General features: G+C 37.3%; 1 protein-coding gene and 1 long non-coding RNA gene across 2 annotated transcripts in view; both read right to left on the reverse strand.

Annotated features, from left to right (window-relative positions):
- The window catches only part of LOC136863482 (transcription initiation factor TFIID subunit 4), a 681,682-nt gene that overhangs the window by 470,901 nt on the left and 193,527 nt on the right, over window positions 1-17,254 (reverse strand). The gene's annotated exons all lie outside the window — the stretch shown is intronic.
- The window catches only part of LOC136864002 (uncharacterized), a 91,768-nt gene that overhangs the window by 63,695 nt on the left and 10,819 nt on the right, over window positions 1-17,254 (reverse strand). Inside the window, exon 2 of the long non-coding RNA XR_010859237.2 lies at window positions 2,043-2,152. This is a non-coding gene — a long non-coding RNA (uncharacterized lncRNA). The remainder of the gene's footprint in view (window positions 1-2,042; window positions 2,153-17,254) is intronic.

Genomic DNA, 17,254 nt, shown 5'->3' on the forward strand with positions numbered 1-17,254 from the left:
TCACTGTGGGGGAAAGGTTTTGTGACATCTAAATTTGATGCGAAGAGGTGGTTGGAGGAGAAACCTGAATCTGAAAGCTACATGATGCATAGGAAAGCAGTTCACAGAATGAAGACCAGATGGCAGCAGCAAGCATTGAATATTGTTGCTGCTGTTTTGCCAGTACATACTACACAGATGCAATAGGAACGGTGACTCTAATGTGGCACGAATCGGATCACTGTCTCGATTCAGTAACGTGAACAGAATAAAATAAATTGAATCAGTAAAATTATTATAAAAACTGTAATTGAAAACAATAAGTTAAACCACCTCTCCAATACTTATCAATCCTTATATTTAGGATACAATCATTACAACTGGTGTTATAAGTTGGGACATGTTTCACTTAACTGTCGTAAGCATCTCCAGCCACAATAAACTTAACCTAAGGTTTGGTCAGGGCCCCGAACTTAGTGATCTCAAAGTATAGTGATTCTCTAAAATCTAATGTTCACATTAGTGAAGATCAATAACCATAAAACTAATGTGTAAGCTTATGACAATTTCAAATAATTAAGATAATAAACTAAAAACACTACATCCGTATTGACGGAGGTTAAAATATACATCAAATTATATGAGCTGATAATAAAGTAAAAAGAAATCATATTAGATTTCACATTGCTATCAGTCAATCACTAAAATGTTTTTTATTACAGTACTATTAAAATTGTTTTTATTTTCATCGAGTGAAGTCTAAGGTAAATTAGAATAGTCACTAGTTTCGTTCTACTGCATAGAATGAGACAATTACCAGACCACCTCGAGCGGCTAAGGTGACTAGTCACCTCTCTACCAACATAAGGGATTTCAATACACGCTCATTGTGTTTCATTCTCCATCTCAGACTTTCTTGAACTCCCAGTAGAAACTCGAGGACACCTGTTTTCAGTTTTAACCTTTTATTAAAGGAAATCTGGACATTTGCCTCTACATACTTATGCAGTTTCAGGCGTGATTCAACTTCTGTGATGTAAATTACTCCATTATTCAACAGAACAATTAAGTGGTTTTTCATACCTGACTATTTTCTCAGGTTTAATTCTTATTGGTAGGTGTGTCAGACAGAGTACCCATCCCCTAACTGGATTTCAGAATTTGGTTATGGGCGCTGTATAGTACAGTTTAATGATACGAAAATCCAAAAACTGAAATGTAGCACTCATATTTCTTTCCATAATCCTGAAGTTATATCAGTAGTTCTGTAATGATGAGAATGATTGCTATGATACACTCAGTCTATCTATGGACCTGGCATTCCAGAACTTGCTTACACACAACTTTAGACATACTACCCTGACAGACATGAACAAACAGTGAGACATTTAATCTCACACCAAAGCAAGAAATATAATGCACGCCGTGAGAGAAACACCCTTTGCTTGATTTCAACCTAATGGAAGAGAGGATAAATTTTGTGACTGATCTGTTGTCATAGCAAAGCCTGCATTGACCGCAAACTGGATGCACGTGTAAGACCTTGAGAACTCTAGCTCAGCAGGATCCAACTCTACACAATGAATTTGAAAATCAGAATGATTCTGTCAGGAAGTTGGGGTGACAAAAAAGTGAACCATACTACTCCCTCCCCTTCACACTAGGTCTCGAACACTAGAACAACAATATTTTGTTACTGGTCACATGAATAAAGGATACGGGAGACAGATGATGGGAAATAACTTTACTACGCAACCTTAAGAATACACATTACTTCGATTAGGCTATTATTATGAAAGATATTAGCCTATATTAACAGCATTCCTTTCAACCCAAATTCTCTTCAATACAAATCCCAAAATGAGTAGCAAAGACTTTAATCATCCTTATCCTTAACTAAAATGCCATGTTTCATGAAATTCCACTCAGTCATTTTCACGTGATACTGTTACAAATAGACAAAAATGAACAGGAGCCCAGCATCGGTCATCAACCACCCTGTCTGATATAAAAACCAAATACCAATATTAAAAACGTACAGAAAGGAAAATGATCTTACATACCAGGTGAATCAGCTGCCCCCTTTTAATTTTGGAAGATTTGTAATCCAGTAATACGTGTTAGTCGTGATGGTCGATATTCCTCTGCTTGCCTCCCATATGGTAACAACTCGCTGGAAGCATATAAAGCATACTGGACTCTATTAACCTTTCGCACCATGAGAAGCAGAAGAAGAAGAAGAAGAAGAAGAAGAAGAAGGAGGAGGAGGCCATCCCAAATATGTAACATTCTTTCAATCAGTTGTTTCACAATAATCTAAAAATGGTGGTTTTAGGTCATACCAAGAAGTTAGATGTAGTAAAAGGTGTCATTAATGCTTAAAACCATGACACAGTGACATGACACAACTGTAAAACAGCAAAATCAAGAATTATATTCTAGATAGCCTTAATACACATCCTTTGCACATCTGTTCCCATAGCTCAGCAGAATAAGTTTCGGAATGCTAATCAGATCATAGTAGGCACATTGGTTTGAGCCCCACATTGCATAAATATTTTTACTTGTACATGGAGCTTCGTTTTCAAACACAGGCCAGATCTTGCCACATTTGATCAGTAAAACAACGATATGTTACTTAAATTTACTATAACGTATATGAGACCTCTACACAGGCCGATGTACTTTCACCATGCAAACCACAGCATGAAAGTAGGTCGCCTTTCAGCTTCATGGGAATAAACATCAGTAACTGCTATGCTCACTGTTTGTTTATTAACATGGTTGTATACTCTGAGGACAAATAAACAGAAATTAGAGACACTGCTATGTCCCAGAATGAGAGGTTATCTAGCATTAATTTTAAGTTACTGGCATAACTACAGGGACAGATGTTTTCAGGTAGGCTATAAACAATTAGTGGCATAAAACTATATTATACGTGACAGCTGGTTTACTTGGTATACACAGATTAAAAACTGTTAGCAAAATGCAATTTGCAATGTTACAAAGGATAACAATAGATCAGGTCTTAATAAGTATTCAATACCTTGTTATAATACCAGTGAACAAGAAAGAAAAGCAAACAAACAAAACACAGTGAACAACTTATATTGACGGTTTGGCTTGAAATGTTCTCTATGAGCTTACATTCACATCAGAGCTCTATGCAGTAATGGATCTGTAATAGCCATAATACTGGCAGAAGGATGCCTGATAGGCTCTGTAGCAGCAGTAATCCTTCCCAGCAACTGCATCTCAAGTTCCGTGGACCATACTTTTCATGTGACCACACAAGTAACAATTTAGCAGTGAGAGAAACGGAGACCTTGGGGGCCAATATTAACGTCGTTAATTTTCAAATAAAATACAGATAATTGGCATGTGTCGTGTGATTATTACCGCCCTGTTCTAAAATCATCAATTACAGAAATTGCTGTCTAAAGTTAGCAACTCTAGGCTTGTCTATCTTGTAAATTATTGGAATTTATACTAAGGTACGTTAGGTTACATCGATGAAAAATTCAATAAGGGATATGTCCTTAAAAATGATGCAAATTAAAATACAACCACACTGCATACCCATTCATACCGAACGTATCCTTCCGATTGTGAAATAGATAAAATTCAGAGACTCAAAAGTAATTACATACTAAGATGGTACGAGGAACTTGCAGCAAAGTTTCATAACATGAGTGTATGGTTCAAAAGCTGTGAGAGCCAAGTGATCAATGTTCTGGAAACCAGGTACCTGTAAGAGATTCTTCTAAACTTGGGGATTTGATTCAATATTAAATGGTATGAAAGAATATGTCTTAATTTAGATCTGGTTCACAAAATTCTGAACAGAAACTGAAAAGTGACAGGTAAGTAAAACATGAAGCACCTGGAACTTTACTGAAAAGATAAGAAAATTAAAATATAATATCCATTTTTATATTGAAAGATGTGGAATTATAATAGAAAAATGGGGCTAGTAATAGAATTGAAAATCTAGTACAATCTAGTGACAAATGAAACAGTTTTACTGGTGAAATGAAATTCACCATAACAAATGTTTAAAGGACAGTTGCAACTTCCATCTTAAATTTAAGCTCTTGGCAGAATTTTGAGTATTTTAATTAAATTCAGATACCATACTAAAAGCAAATTTGAGGTAAATGGATTAATAATTCATTATTTAAGTTTTAAATTAATGTGTGGCCATCATAACGCATTTATTAAGTTAATACACTCATGGTTAGAAGTTATAATGGCCACCATCTTCAATTCATGAAAATTTTGAAAATTAGCAAAGAAACGTTTGAAATTATTTTAATCCAAGACTAGATTTACAACAAATTACATTATATTCGTTACTGAGCAATCAACTTGAATATTTTAAAAGATGTCATCTTTTGGTATATTAAATCATAAATTTATGATATTCAAAATGCTGACAGGGTGCTCCTCACACTACACATCCTTCATTCCCAGAGCCATTATCTAAAAAAGTTAACACTAGCTTCATTAATCTTGTACGTACTGTGATGAAATTTACTGTAATATTTGTGACCTGATTATTATCACTAAAATGAAGGGAGGGTGAATATTTGTTCAAATCTATTTCAGTCTATTGTCTTGAAGTATATGAGGGTTTCTATGAGAGGAACAGTTCACCAAAAGTCCTTCCAACATGACTTCTTTTCCTGTCCCAGGGCATTCCGAATATTTATCTGCATACAATTCATTAAATATTTCGTCCTAAACATGAGGTCAATCTAGGAAGTGCCATCTCATTGAGTGATGTAAACATGTGGTTAGAAAATGAAACAAATGAAGCATAAAACAGAAGAAAGAAATGGTAGCATGGAATAACTACAGTAAAACCTTCAACACCAATGCTTTATAAACCTTGACCATCAGTTAGTTCCAGAAAATCAAAAGGTGTCACCAAATGAACAAGTCTCGTGAACACAAGTCAACCCAGGGCCCACCAGCAATGTTTGGCCCGCCAAGCACAACTGTAGTCAGGTCCTATCTGCAATGTTTTAGTATACAAGGTGAATCAGCTACCCCTACTGATACCTATGTTGTTCTGCAGCCCAACAAACATGGTGTGAGATTGTCATGAAATTTATATATCTCTGTTAGCATCCCATATGGTACTAATGCACTGTAACCACATCCTGCAAAATACTCGGAACACTTTTATCAATCTCACCCTGCGGCTATCGGCCATTCGAAAAATATGACATCCATTCATTCATTTTTCGTACTTCGGTCTACCCTGTAACTACGTTAAGATGCCAGGTGACCGGCTGTAGCAAAACGCTAATTTAACACTTATAACTATGAAACAGTGATATAGAGAGCATTCAAAATGGCAAATTGAAGGAGTAACATACCCAAAGGCATTCTCAATACACGTCTCACTCACAGCTGTGGCATATTGCGTATGGTCAAACCTACCAATTAATGGAACAAAATATTGATATTTCAAATCCTACGTCGTAAACATAAGTTTTACATCGATATGAAGACTCACTGCTTGAACACCAGCCAGTGTGTACCACAAGCAAGTGGTAAAATACTGCTATTATCGTTTCCATGCACTGTGCCAATGCACTGCTATATGGTCAGAATGAAGTTGCTTCAGTCATTCACCACGTCTTCTACAGACGAATACGCTGACATGCACTTTATCTACGGGGAAGCAAGAGAGAATTAATTAGAGGCACTACGTCTGTATCAGGAAGGTATCCAGACAGGCAACATTCAAATTCAAAGACTTTTCACAGTGTTGAAAGGCATTTAACAACAGGGATATTTCAGACGATAGCGCTGGTCCAAGAGAAGATCGTATTGTCTGGTGTGAATAAGGCTGTTCTGCATACAGCTTACAACAACCAACAAACGAGTAATTGCACAACAATCAGCCAGGCTTCCATACTACGAATACTGCAAGTGCATAAATATCACTGCTGCCGTCTACAGATAAAGCAGGAGCTCAATGGTTGGGATTTTGAAGCTCAAGTAAATTTTCATCAGTGGTTGTTAGGAAACCCAGAAAATGATGCAGCATTCCAGTTGAAAATCCTATTTTTGGACAAATTGCTATTTCACACCATGGACTATTGGAGTGCTGGCAATCTCCATTGGGTGTGACAAGCAGCCTATCAAGTGCAATAAGGAGTGAATATATGGTGTGGAATCTTGGAGGATGTGCCTCTAGGAGAATGTTTAATGATGTAGTTTCAACAGGATGGAGCCCACCACATTGGATGTTTGCCATCCGTAACCATCTGAATGAGACACACTGAGGAAAAAGGGTAGGAAGAGGACGATCTGTCTCTTGGCCCGCCATGTCACCAGATTTAACACCATTGGACTTCTTCCTGTGGGGGCATTTGAAACGAACTGTTTACACCCAGGAGCCAGAAAATCCTGTGCACATTCGACAACTCATCGCTGAAACCTGCAGATCCTGCAATAGAATAGTCATTCAGTGGACATGCCCAAATGTGTATAAACCAAGAAGGTTATCTTCACTTAGAGCACTTGCTAATGCAACTAACCACTGTTAGTGCAGTTTGGCAAAAACTAAATAGAAAATAGAAGAGTATCCCTGTGCCAGACTAGAATCTATCACGTGTAAGAATGACACACTGTAGCGTTTGGCATGCTCGTACCATCTACATAATAATAATAATAATAATAATAATAATAATAATAATAATAATAATAATAATAATAATAATAATAATAATAATAATAATAATAATGTTATTTGCTTTATGTCCCACTAACTACTTTTACGGTTTTAGGAGATGCCGAGGTGCCAGAATTTTGTCCCGCAGGAGTTCTTTTATATGCCAGTAAATCTACCAACATGAGGCTGACGTATTTGAGCACCTCCAAATACCACAGGACTGAGCCAGGATCGAACCTACCAAGCTGGAGTCAGAAAGCCAGCGCCACAACCATCTGAGCCACTCAGCCCGGCTACATTATAATGCACCACAGCACACTGCATGTAAATTACAGCTCATGCAATAGTTTTAACATGGTCGCAATGTCCACTTTGCATTTCACAGATCATTTAAAGAGCCAATTTGTGATTTCTATTATCTAAGGCATAACAGCTTCCTATTTTCTGTGTTTACCGTGTATATTGGAAGAGCAGATATTTTCAGGACGTATATAAAACTGTGGTTTACCGGGTGAGTTGGCCGTGCGGTTAGAGGCGCGCAGCTGTGAGCTTGCATCTGGGAGATAGTGGGCTTAAGCCCCACTGTCGGCAGCCCTGAAGATGGTTTTCCATGGTTTCCTATTTTCACACCAGGCAAATGCTGGGGCTGTACCTTAATTAAGACCACCATCGCTTCCTTCCCACTCCTAGGCCTTTCCAATCCCATCGTTGCCATAAGATCTACCTGTGTCGGTGCGACTTAAAAACACTCTGGCTTGCATAAAACAATATCAGTAAGGGCAGTCGATTCCCGACAGTTGATTTCCCTTGTATAACAGCTGTTCCAGAAGGCTGAATATAATGGTTGAAAGTACTTTAATGAAGTAGCTTGTTTACAGTAAAAACTGTAGTGAAGTTGTTACCTTCATTTTGTTAGCATCTGAACAATATAACTTTCTGTTTAACCATTGTCAACATTAATACCACATTCAACTTGGTTGATTGATGAATATAATTTGATAATGAAGACTTGGTTATCCATCAGCTTTTCACCACTAGTATGGTTGAAATACATAGCAAGATGGTTAAAATGATCCATAGAATAGCTAACTTGACACCATTTTTCATTCTAAATGATGACTGTTTAAAAGTAGGTATACAAGTTATGGGTGATCTATTTTTAAGACAAAATATATCTGCTTGATTGTTAAGACTCCAAAATGTATCTGTTTGATTGTTAGACTCGCTGGATCATAGGGAGTGTTACACCTAGCAAGGAGCAAGTCATTTCTACAGAAATCATTACCCATTATCTTGTGTAACTGAGGAACCATTCCAAGGAACAATGCTGGATTCTATAACAAGTTTTCATGCATGCTTAATGTGTTTATTAAGCTCATATTCTACTACAGCACACTTAAATGGCAATTGAGGATGCCATGGTTATTTATCACAGCCTTGAGCACAGAGAATGGACACCTAGATAACCGCACTACCTATCTGGTCTTTAAATAATTTCCAATTTTATAATTTGTATTATAGGTTCTTTAACAAAATAGCAAGTTTTGTACTTCATATTTTATCCCAGAACATTGTTCCTAGTTTTATCCATGGATTTACTGCTGGTTTTAACTTCACAGCAATTTGCGTAGGCTTACTTTCAATACCAAGGCAAGAATTGCTTATCACACTTTGTTCCTCTTAACACATTCATTCCCAGATCCCTCCACAGGTATTTAACTATGCAGCCCAGTGATATTTAGATGCCACCCTGACTCGCTAGGTAACATGCAACACATGGCTTCAAATTTCTATCACTACTATACTATAAACCCTAATATATCTGAAAATTTGTAAAGGCAGATCAAATTTAAACGGGAATTTGAATGTACCGCTGCTGTTAGTAATAATTCTGAGACAGGGCTTTACCAGGATGTTGGTGGGGGTATCTGGAGAAGGGGCTTGCAAGCACGAACGATGGTGGAGAGCTGGTCTGCTTCAATACACCATGAGTGAGCAAGAAGTGCACACATCTGTTGCTTAACGCACCTTCCAAAATTTTGAGACGGTCCTGCGCACAGTTGGAGGAAGAAACACTTTCGCAGACTCGAGTGTATGAGTGGGCAAAAACATTAATTTTTTTTGCTAGTGGTTTTACGTCGCACCGACACAGGTAGGTTTTATGGCGACGATGGGAAAGGGAAGGGCTAGGAGTGGGGAGGAATAGGCCGTAGCCTTAATTAAGGTACAACCCCAGCATTTGCCTGGTGTGAAAATGGGAAACCACGGGAAACCATCTTCAGAGCTGCCGACAGTTGTGCTCGAACACACTATCTCCCGGATGCAAGCTCACAGCTGCGCACCCCTAACTGCACAGCCAAATCGCCCGGTGGCTAAAAAATTTGTGGCAGGAAGAGAAGCTGTGGAAAATAAACCTCATGAAAAGAGACTGCAGACAAGCATCACTGCAGACAACATTGTTGCCATTCGTGATATTATTGGTGAAGATTGGGAAATAAAAATTTCATAAATTGTTTTAGCCATAGGAATAAGTAACAGAAGTGTTCAAACCATCATCCGAGATGAACTCCATTTCAGAAAATTGTCTGCCAGGTGGGTTCCTCATCTCCTCAACCAGGAACAAAAAACTTTATGCCAGGAAGTTTGTCAGACTCCTGCATCGCTACGAGGAGGAAGGAGGGAATTTCTTGCATCGTACTGTGACTTGTGAGGAAACCTGGGTGAATTATTACACCTCAGAGTCAAAGCAAGCAAGCATGGAGTGGCAGCAAAGAGACGAAGCAGGTCCAGTCAACGCCAAAACACGCCCATCTGCTGGAAAGGTGCTTGCAACCATTTTCTGGGACTCTGTGGGCGTTTTGCTGGTGGATTTTCTTCACGAATGAAGGACAATTAATGCAGCCTATTTCTGTTGCCTTTTGGATGAAGCAAAAGCTGCGCATCGCATACCGATCCAAAACGTCATTCTTCTCCATGACAATGCAAGGCCACATACTGCCGTTTTAACACGGTAAAAAATGGAGGAAATTCACTGGACACCTCTGGAACACCCTCCGTACAGTCCAGATTTATCACCCTGTGACTACCATTTGTTTGGACCACTTAAACAAGACCTAGGAAGACAGCGGTTAAATGATGCAAGTGTAGAAGAGTTCGGCGTAACTGGCTCCGCACTCGTCCCTCTTCTTTCTATCAGGACGGCATCGAAAACTTACCAATACAATGGAGGAAATGTGTATTGAAGCCAGATGTAGAAAAGTGATCTCTATATGTGTATTTTTGGGGATGATGCAATAAATTTTTTTAAAATCCAGTTTATATTTGATCCGCCCTCATACATACCTTCATAAGATATTCTAGCACAATTTTTCACTTGCCATGACTATTTGTTACGTCATTTGGTGCCACTTGAATTTCAACCACTCACTTCAGAGACCTTGGGACTACCACATGTTCATTTAGATCACACATCCCCCAATGCTGGAAATTATGCGAAACTCTAGCAAAATGTTCATCCGACTGCTATCTACCAGCAAACTGATATACAGTGTCGTCTAACGTACATTTGAAAGTAAAAATTTTCCGCGAATTAAAATTCAACCAAGGTTGGATATGGAAGCAAATGTGTTAATAAACCAAAAGACATAATTCACTTCATTATACACCCCTCATATTTTAGTTTCAGACCTGAATTTCATGAACTAAAATTATAAAACAATTGTTTCTATCATATTCTTTTAATTCTAGTCCATATCTTTAAATTGATATTTCAGTCTGATAATAGTAAGTGGATTAGAAGTCTGAAGAGCATCCTAAATGTATTTACCACATGAATTCTATTATCTTGAACCAGCAACATACTGCAGAACATGAACACTGCTAGCTTTCTATGAAATCATACAATTTTTCATTTTCAAATTACTTTTTAAAGCTTAATATTTAATTACACCATAGACTGGGCATTGGATTTATATTAATATAAGAATGGATTTAGTGTCTGTTCATTTTCCATGTGCCTCAAAGAAGACGCAAGTGACTGGGTTAACTCACTTAGGCTATCAGTATTTTTGACAGTTCATGTGAAACATACATGCCTACCTCATAAGGCTGCCAGTAATATGTTTAAAATTCAGAAATACTACTAAAAACTTGCTGACAAAAATGTTATTCAATTCTTCTTTTTTCATTGCTAAACATCTAAGGAGTATGGTAGATCAGGGTAACATTTCTCTTTTTAATATGACATAATCCTGATTAATTGTAGTAATGTGAAAACCTCAGTGGTGCAGCTGGGTAGCTGTTGACTCTCTGTTCCCAAGACAGACGGTTTACAGCATTTGAGGATGTTAAAATGCAACAGCTGTGTGTTGTTGACTTCCAGCATCTTAAAGAACTCCTGCAGATCAAATTTGTGACACTATGGCGTCTGCACTAGTTCAGTGAGTGAATCAGCAAAATCCTGATGAGTCGCACTATTTCAGTCTGGTATAAACATATTTTATATGTGATTAGGGTACACGCATGTTCTGTGATCAAATATGTAGTGATTACTTGGATTTGATTATTTGGACTTGGAAGCCAATGAGCGTCCGATCTTTTTCCTTTTTCCTTCACCTACCAATCACATTTACGTTTATTTTCTCCAATTAGAGCTCAGAAATTAGTGCTGACCAAGAACATTTGAGAAGCATTGAGAAGTTACGAAATTGATGCAACTTTACGAAAGGGGAAATATCCCACGCCGATCTGGCGCGTGTACTACAGGGTGTTTGTTTTAGCCATACGAAAATCAAACAATTCCAAAATTCACATACTGAGGAGAGACAAAAATTCCAAAATTCACATACTGAGGAGAGACAAAAACAAATGAATAAATACATTACATACCAAATTAACACAAACATATACAATTCCTCACCATCTTCGAAGTCCAAATAATCAAATCCAAGTAATCACTACAAAATAATTGTTTGTTAATCCACAATAAGCAAGTATTTGAGTAATACGGCATCATATAACCTTGTGGTGATCAGTTAGGCTGAAACATAAGAGAATAGGGCAGCGGGCTTCAAGTGTTCCGTATTCAGTGGCCGAGTGCAACATGTGTTACTGGCGGAAACAGAAAACTGCACTACAAGTGACCAACAAGTCTTGCAAAGCATTGTGGTCGAAACAGTAGCAAGTAGAGGAAGATCCGCAGAAATATGTGGTTTCATTACACGATGACAGATAAGACGTTTCTCACAGAACACTGTATTTTACGGGATTAGAAATAGCTGCATCACATGGGATCATTGTCTTGGATCTTAAAGTTAACTGAGGCTGGATGGTTAATTTTATTAAGATAAATGGTTTTCTCTTCTACAAAAATCACTGTTACAAACCATTATTCTCGTCATTATTCCGTATTGAAAAATAGCTAATCACAAAGTTTATATAAGGAGTAAGTTTAATACCACCCATTCAATACAATTTATTCCACTATTGTGTGGTTAAATACACATTGAAATTACCAGAATTTTAAAGGTACATGTTTCGCCCACTATTTATTGGGCATCATCAGCCTCACTCAATCTTTTTACAAGTGTTGATACTGTGGTTGCATAATGATTACAGCACAAAAATACTGAATAAATCAGAACTTATACTAAAATCACTGTGAAAAATTAAAATGTTAGTCTAAAAGTAACTGTCACACATTTTTTTTTTTGATAATCCATGTCTGACACTGAAATGGATCTTTTTGATAAAAAGCTTGAACAATATATATCATGTTTGGAGAATAGAATATCGAAACTAAGGCTTCACAGGATAAGAACAATACAGTTAAAAGATACAGTATACGATCAGGTTAGAGTCCAATATTTAAAATTAGGATGAAAATACATAGTCGAATTGGAGGCGGTACATATGTGTGACAATTACTTTTAGACAAACATTTTAATTTTTCAAAGTGATTTTAGTATAAGTTCTGTTTTATTCAATATTTTTGTGCTGTAATCATTATGCAACCACAGTATCAACACTTCTAAAAAAAGAATGAGGCTTATGATGCCCAATAAATAGTGGGCGAAACATGTACCTTTACAATTCTGGTAATTTCAATGTGTATTTAACCACACAATAGTGGAATAAATTGTATTGAATAGGTGGTATTAAACTTACTCCTTATATAAATTTTGTGAAAATCACTGTGCCAAAGAATGCCGATGATTTATTATTATTTTTTTTTTGCTATGGGCTTTACGTCGCACCGACACAGATAGGTCTTACGGCGACGATGGGATAGGAAAGGCCTAGGAGTTGGAAGGAAGCGGCCGTGGCCTTAATTAAGGTACAGCCCCAGCATTTGCCTGGTGTGAAAATGGGAAACCACGGAAAACCATCTTCAGGGCTGCCGATAGTGGGATTCGAACCTACTATCTCCCGGATGCAAGCTCACAGCCGCGCGCCTCTACGCGCACAGCCAACTCGCCCGGTACCGATGATTTAAACCAAAAAGGTTATTGATTTTCATCACTGCGTGTTTAGGAAACAGAAGGTGAAGAAATATTTGCTTTCCAAAAATGGAAAAGCAGATCAGATGACAATCAGTTCCGACATGCCACAAAGTCGAATAATCAACAAGAAAGGAACATTCAGTATTATCGTACACACTACAGGCAGCGTAAATAATTGCAATACTTACTGTAAGAGCTGATAGCAGAAAGCTTGCACCTTACGTTATTCTGAAGTGAAAAACAATATCGAAAGCATAGCGTATCGAAGAGGAAGTGCGACATCTTCACGAGTTACCGTGGACCGCCGCACAGATGGCACTGCCATCCACAGTGATGTCTGAGCGAGAGGATAACAGAGGCATTATCAGGACTACTACTTCAAAATCTGAATAATCAACAATATTGCCATTATAATTAACCTGTCCTTTGTCATGAAAATGATTTCTTACACATTTAAATATATGTGGCGCATCTGAAAATGCCCATAATTTTCTGTTGGAGTCAGCTGGATTGGAAATATAACACTTCAGATTCTTTATGTTACCAGATATTCCTAAGCATTTCCACAACTTTTTATTCGACTGGCTACCATCCGATGTGAAACCAATGATTCGGACACCTACTTGCTCTAATTGTATGATGACTTGAATGAGAATGTTTGCAATTATATCAACAGGGGTGGCGTTCCGGCTAGCATATATCGCTATGGGTTGTATCCAGTTATATAGAAAAGGAACAAACATAAAAACCAGAGCATGATTTGCCAACTGACCCTTGCTTTTATCTTCAGTAAATTTCCTCAAATCAACAAAACCATTCACTTGCAACGATTCCGAGTTAAAGCGAATTTCTCCTCGTAACTTCACCTCGTCAAATATCAACATCCCTAAGCGTTCATGTTCCTTCTTTCCATTAAGAAAATCTGCTATAGCAGCGGTAGCATGCTCACTTATGCCGTACGAACATTTTAGGCCCTTCACCAAATTTCTCAAGTGGGATTCAGAAGGCAAAAGCAGCAAGTCATGATTTAAACAGTGCCGATAACCCTTGCGAGACTTTATTTTTAAAAGAAGTGTATCAAGAAGAAATTCATCACTATATCTCATTCCTTTTTTACTTTTCGCTTGACATTTATTTAACATTGTATCGACTATAATTTTCTGTTTGTTGCTGAGAGAACCGAATTGTTTTGACTCAGTGAAATTTCTCTTTGATTTTATATCAGAAATGTCTTTTTCAAGCAAATGTATCTTAGCTTTAGCGACATTGAGTTGATTTTGCGTTCTAATGAAATTACATTTCTGATTCTTCAATTTCCTCTTTAATAGCGCAATTGTTTTCCTAGCATCTGCGACATTAGAGCTATCTTCAACTACTGAACATACAGGTTGATCACTATCACTGATAAATACGATCTGTTCAGGGCTTTTATTAGAGAAATCTCTTCGTGTGGATTGCCTATTCGTGGGGTGTTGCGTTTCTTAACTGACTTAGAAATATACTTGGGTAGATTAGGAAATATGTGAGGAAATGCTTCCGATTTTAATTTCCAGCGCTGTCTTGGTATCTCTACTCTTTCACCATTCACCGCAAAAAAGTCTACTTTCACTAGAAAGTCATCGCAGAAATGAATGTCACAAACGAAACAGTTATGAGCTAATTTTCGGTCTTTTCTATAGATAGCCTTCTCCCATTTCAGTAAAACACCACTCTCTTTAGGGGGCCTAAAGAAATGCCTACCTGAAGGCGATTGGTCATATCCAGATCTGCAGCCGGGTACAAAACACAAGGGCATGATGTGATAGTTTTCTCCCGCACTGATATACGTTGCCTTATAGCACAATAGCGACAAAGACCGAGGTATTTAAAACATAACACTTCTCACACAACTCAATCGTGAATACACTAATAATGCAAACTGTCGAAACATCTCTGACAGCGACAATAATGAGCAATAAAAATTACTAAATCTGAAGGCAAATATAACGCGGGCTAATGGCCAAGGGTCTCTGTTGACATCACAATCGCCTGTGCTGCCACCCAGCGGGTGTCCCACCAACCTCTTGAGCTCACTTACGGGTGAACGGAGATGATGTCGCACTTCCTCTTCGATACGCTATGTCGAAAGTAATATTTTCTCAAGGGATCCACATTCGTATCCAAGAAAATGGGTGGATGGACACACCACTCATTGGATACAAATAGTTTGGGGAAATTGAGCAGGGCCTCTTCTTAGCCTTCCTCGTGTTGGACAGTTTTCGTGGCCATCTGACGGAAGACAGTAAGATATTACAGGAAACCATTTGGCAGTGATTCTTGGTGGATTGAGATTGGTACTTCAACACTCAGACATTTCGATAAATAAAACATTCAAGGAAAATGTGCAGAAATTCTTATCAGTGCTGGATGGTGGAAAGTGTGTACAAACTTATTCCAACAGATAATATTTGGAAACCACATGTGCAACGTCTTTGCGAGCAGATACTGTGTACTTGGGACGCAATTTCATCAAAGGTGATTGAAAGGAGCTACAAGAAAATAGGAATCTAGAATACATTAGGTGGGAGTGAAGATGACTTCTTATGGAAAGATGTGAGCAGTGATAGCAGCAGCAATACTTCCTGCAGTGCTAGTAGCAAAGTTCACAGATGATAGCCTATAAAAGGTAAGACATTATTTTCCTGGTATGTCATTAGTATGTGATTGGTACTTCAGTTAATTCATATTTATTTCGCTTTGGATGGTATTATAAGCTCACAACGCGAAGAAAACGTATACCATAATTTTACACCAAATAACGATAACTCCAAATGAAATGGGAACCAATTTTGTGTAAAGTATATTTGATGTATCTTTTAAATGTAAATACGGTTACTAGCAAACTTGCTTTTTTTCGTATATCCGAATTCCTTGAATAATTTATGCACCCAAATTTTTCTTCACCTGTATTTTTCATCAAAAATGTATGTTAATTATGTGATGAAATATGGTATTATTGCAATATGAAGTAATGAATTTATAAAAATGAATAAGCATGTTCTTGGTCCCTATAATTTTTTCTGATTCCACATTACTCCAGTTTCTGAATACACTTCCCGAATGTAACTAGCAATACAGTAGCAAGAATTTGGATCCATTATAAGAGCAAAATTAAAAGCTGTACTAGCTGTTCTAGCATTAAAGAAGATACCTTAAAGGCATAATAAGCACTTGTTAAATCAGGTCAAACATTAAAGCAGCTCTACGGAATTTCCCTCCTTGAATAAATTAAGCGCACCAGTGGTAGAAGTGCCAGTGCAAACTGCAATGACAGCAGTCAGTGTTTCAAATGTGTTCCTGCTATGTTTTAGTGCATAATGGCCTGACTGGTCACTAAATTAAAAAAAAATTCTTTAGTCTCAGCACAAATGGTGTACGGCATTAACTTAAAACACAGGTTTAATGAGTACATAACCACAGCGGTACAGTTGCATCGTTGAACAGATGTGTAATTATTATAAAAGTAAAAAATAAAAAAGAAGCAGCACTTAATAACTTTAAACTGATCTACAAATCTGTACCTGTGAAGTGTTTCAGTCTCTCGAAACTGAAGTAAGATTAATAAAATTAGAAAATACGTGAAAAAAAAACATTTAATAACACAATATCCCTGAAAAAGATATCATTCAATTATTTTATAGGAATATCTGCTTCTTATTCAAGAACTCAAACTTAAAATCTTGCAATACATGTCCCTTTAGTTTTACTATGTATAAGGAAGGTGTTACAACAGATATAATCTCTTACGAAATGTTTTCCTTTTTCAGGTATTTGCTAATTTTATTAATCCTACATTCGTTTTAATAGGATGAAAAACACCACAGTTAGAGATTAAGTCAATGCTGATAAGAAATACCTTCCACTACAACATACACGTATCACTTTATGATTATGAATAACCATTAAAAGTGTTCACAGATTACAAATGAGTTGGGACCAGAACTAATAAGCTACAGGGGGAAGAAACTCACAGTTCTTAAACTATAATCAGTACATCAACAACAACCAAACCCATCATATTTGTGTTAACTAACCTTTCAACAAA

The sequence above is a fragment of the Anabrus simplex genome, chromosome 2, assembly GCF_040414725.1.
Source record: "Anabrus simplex isolate iqAnaSimp1 chromosome 2, ASM4041472v1, whole genome shotgun sequence".
Taxonomy (NCBI): domain Eukaryota; kingdom Metazoa; phylum Arthropoda; class Insecta; order Orthoptera; family Tettigoniidae; genus Anabrus; species Anabrus simplex.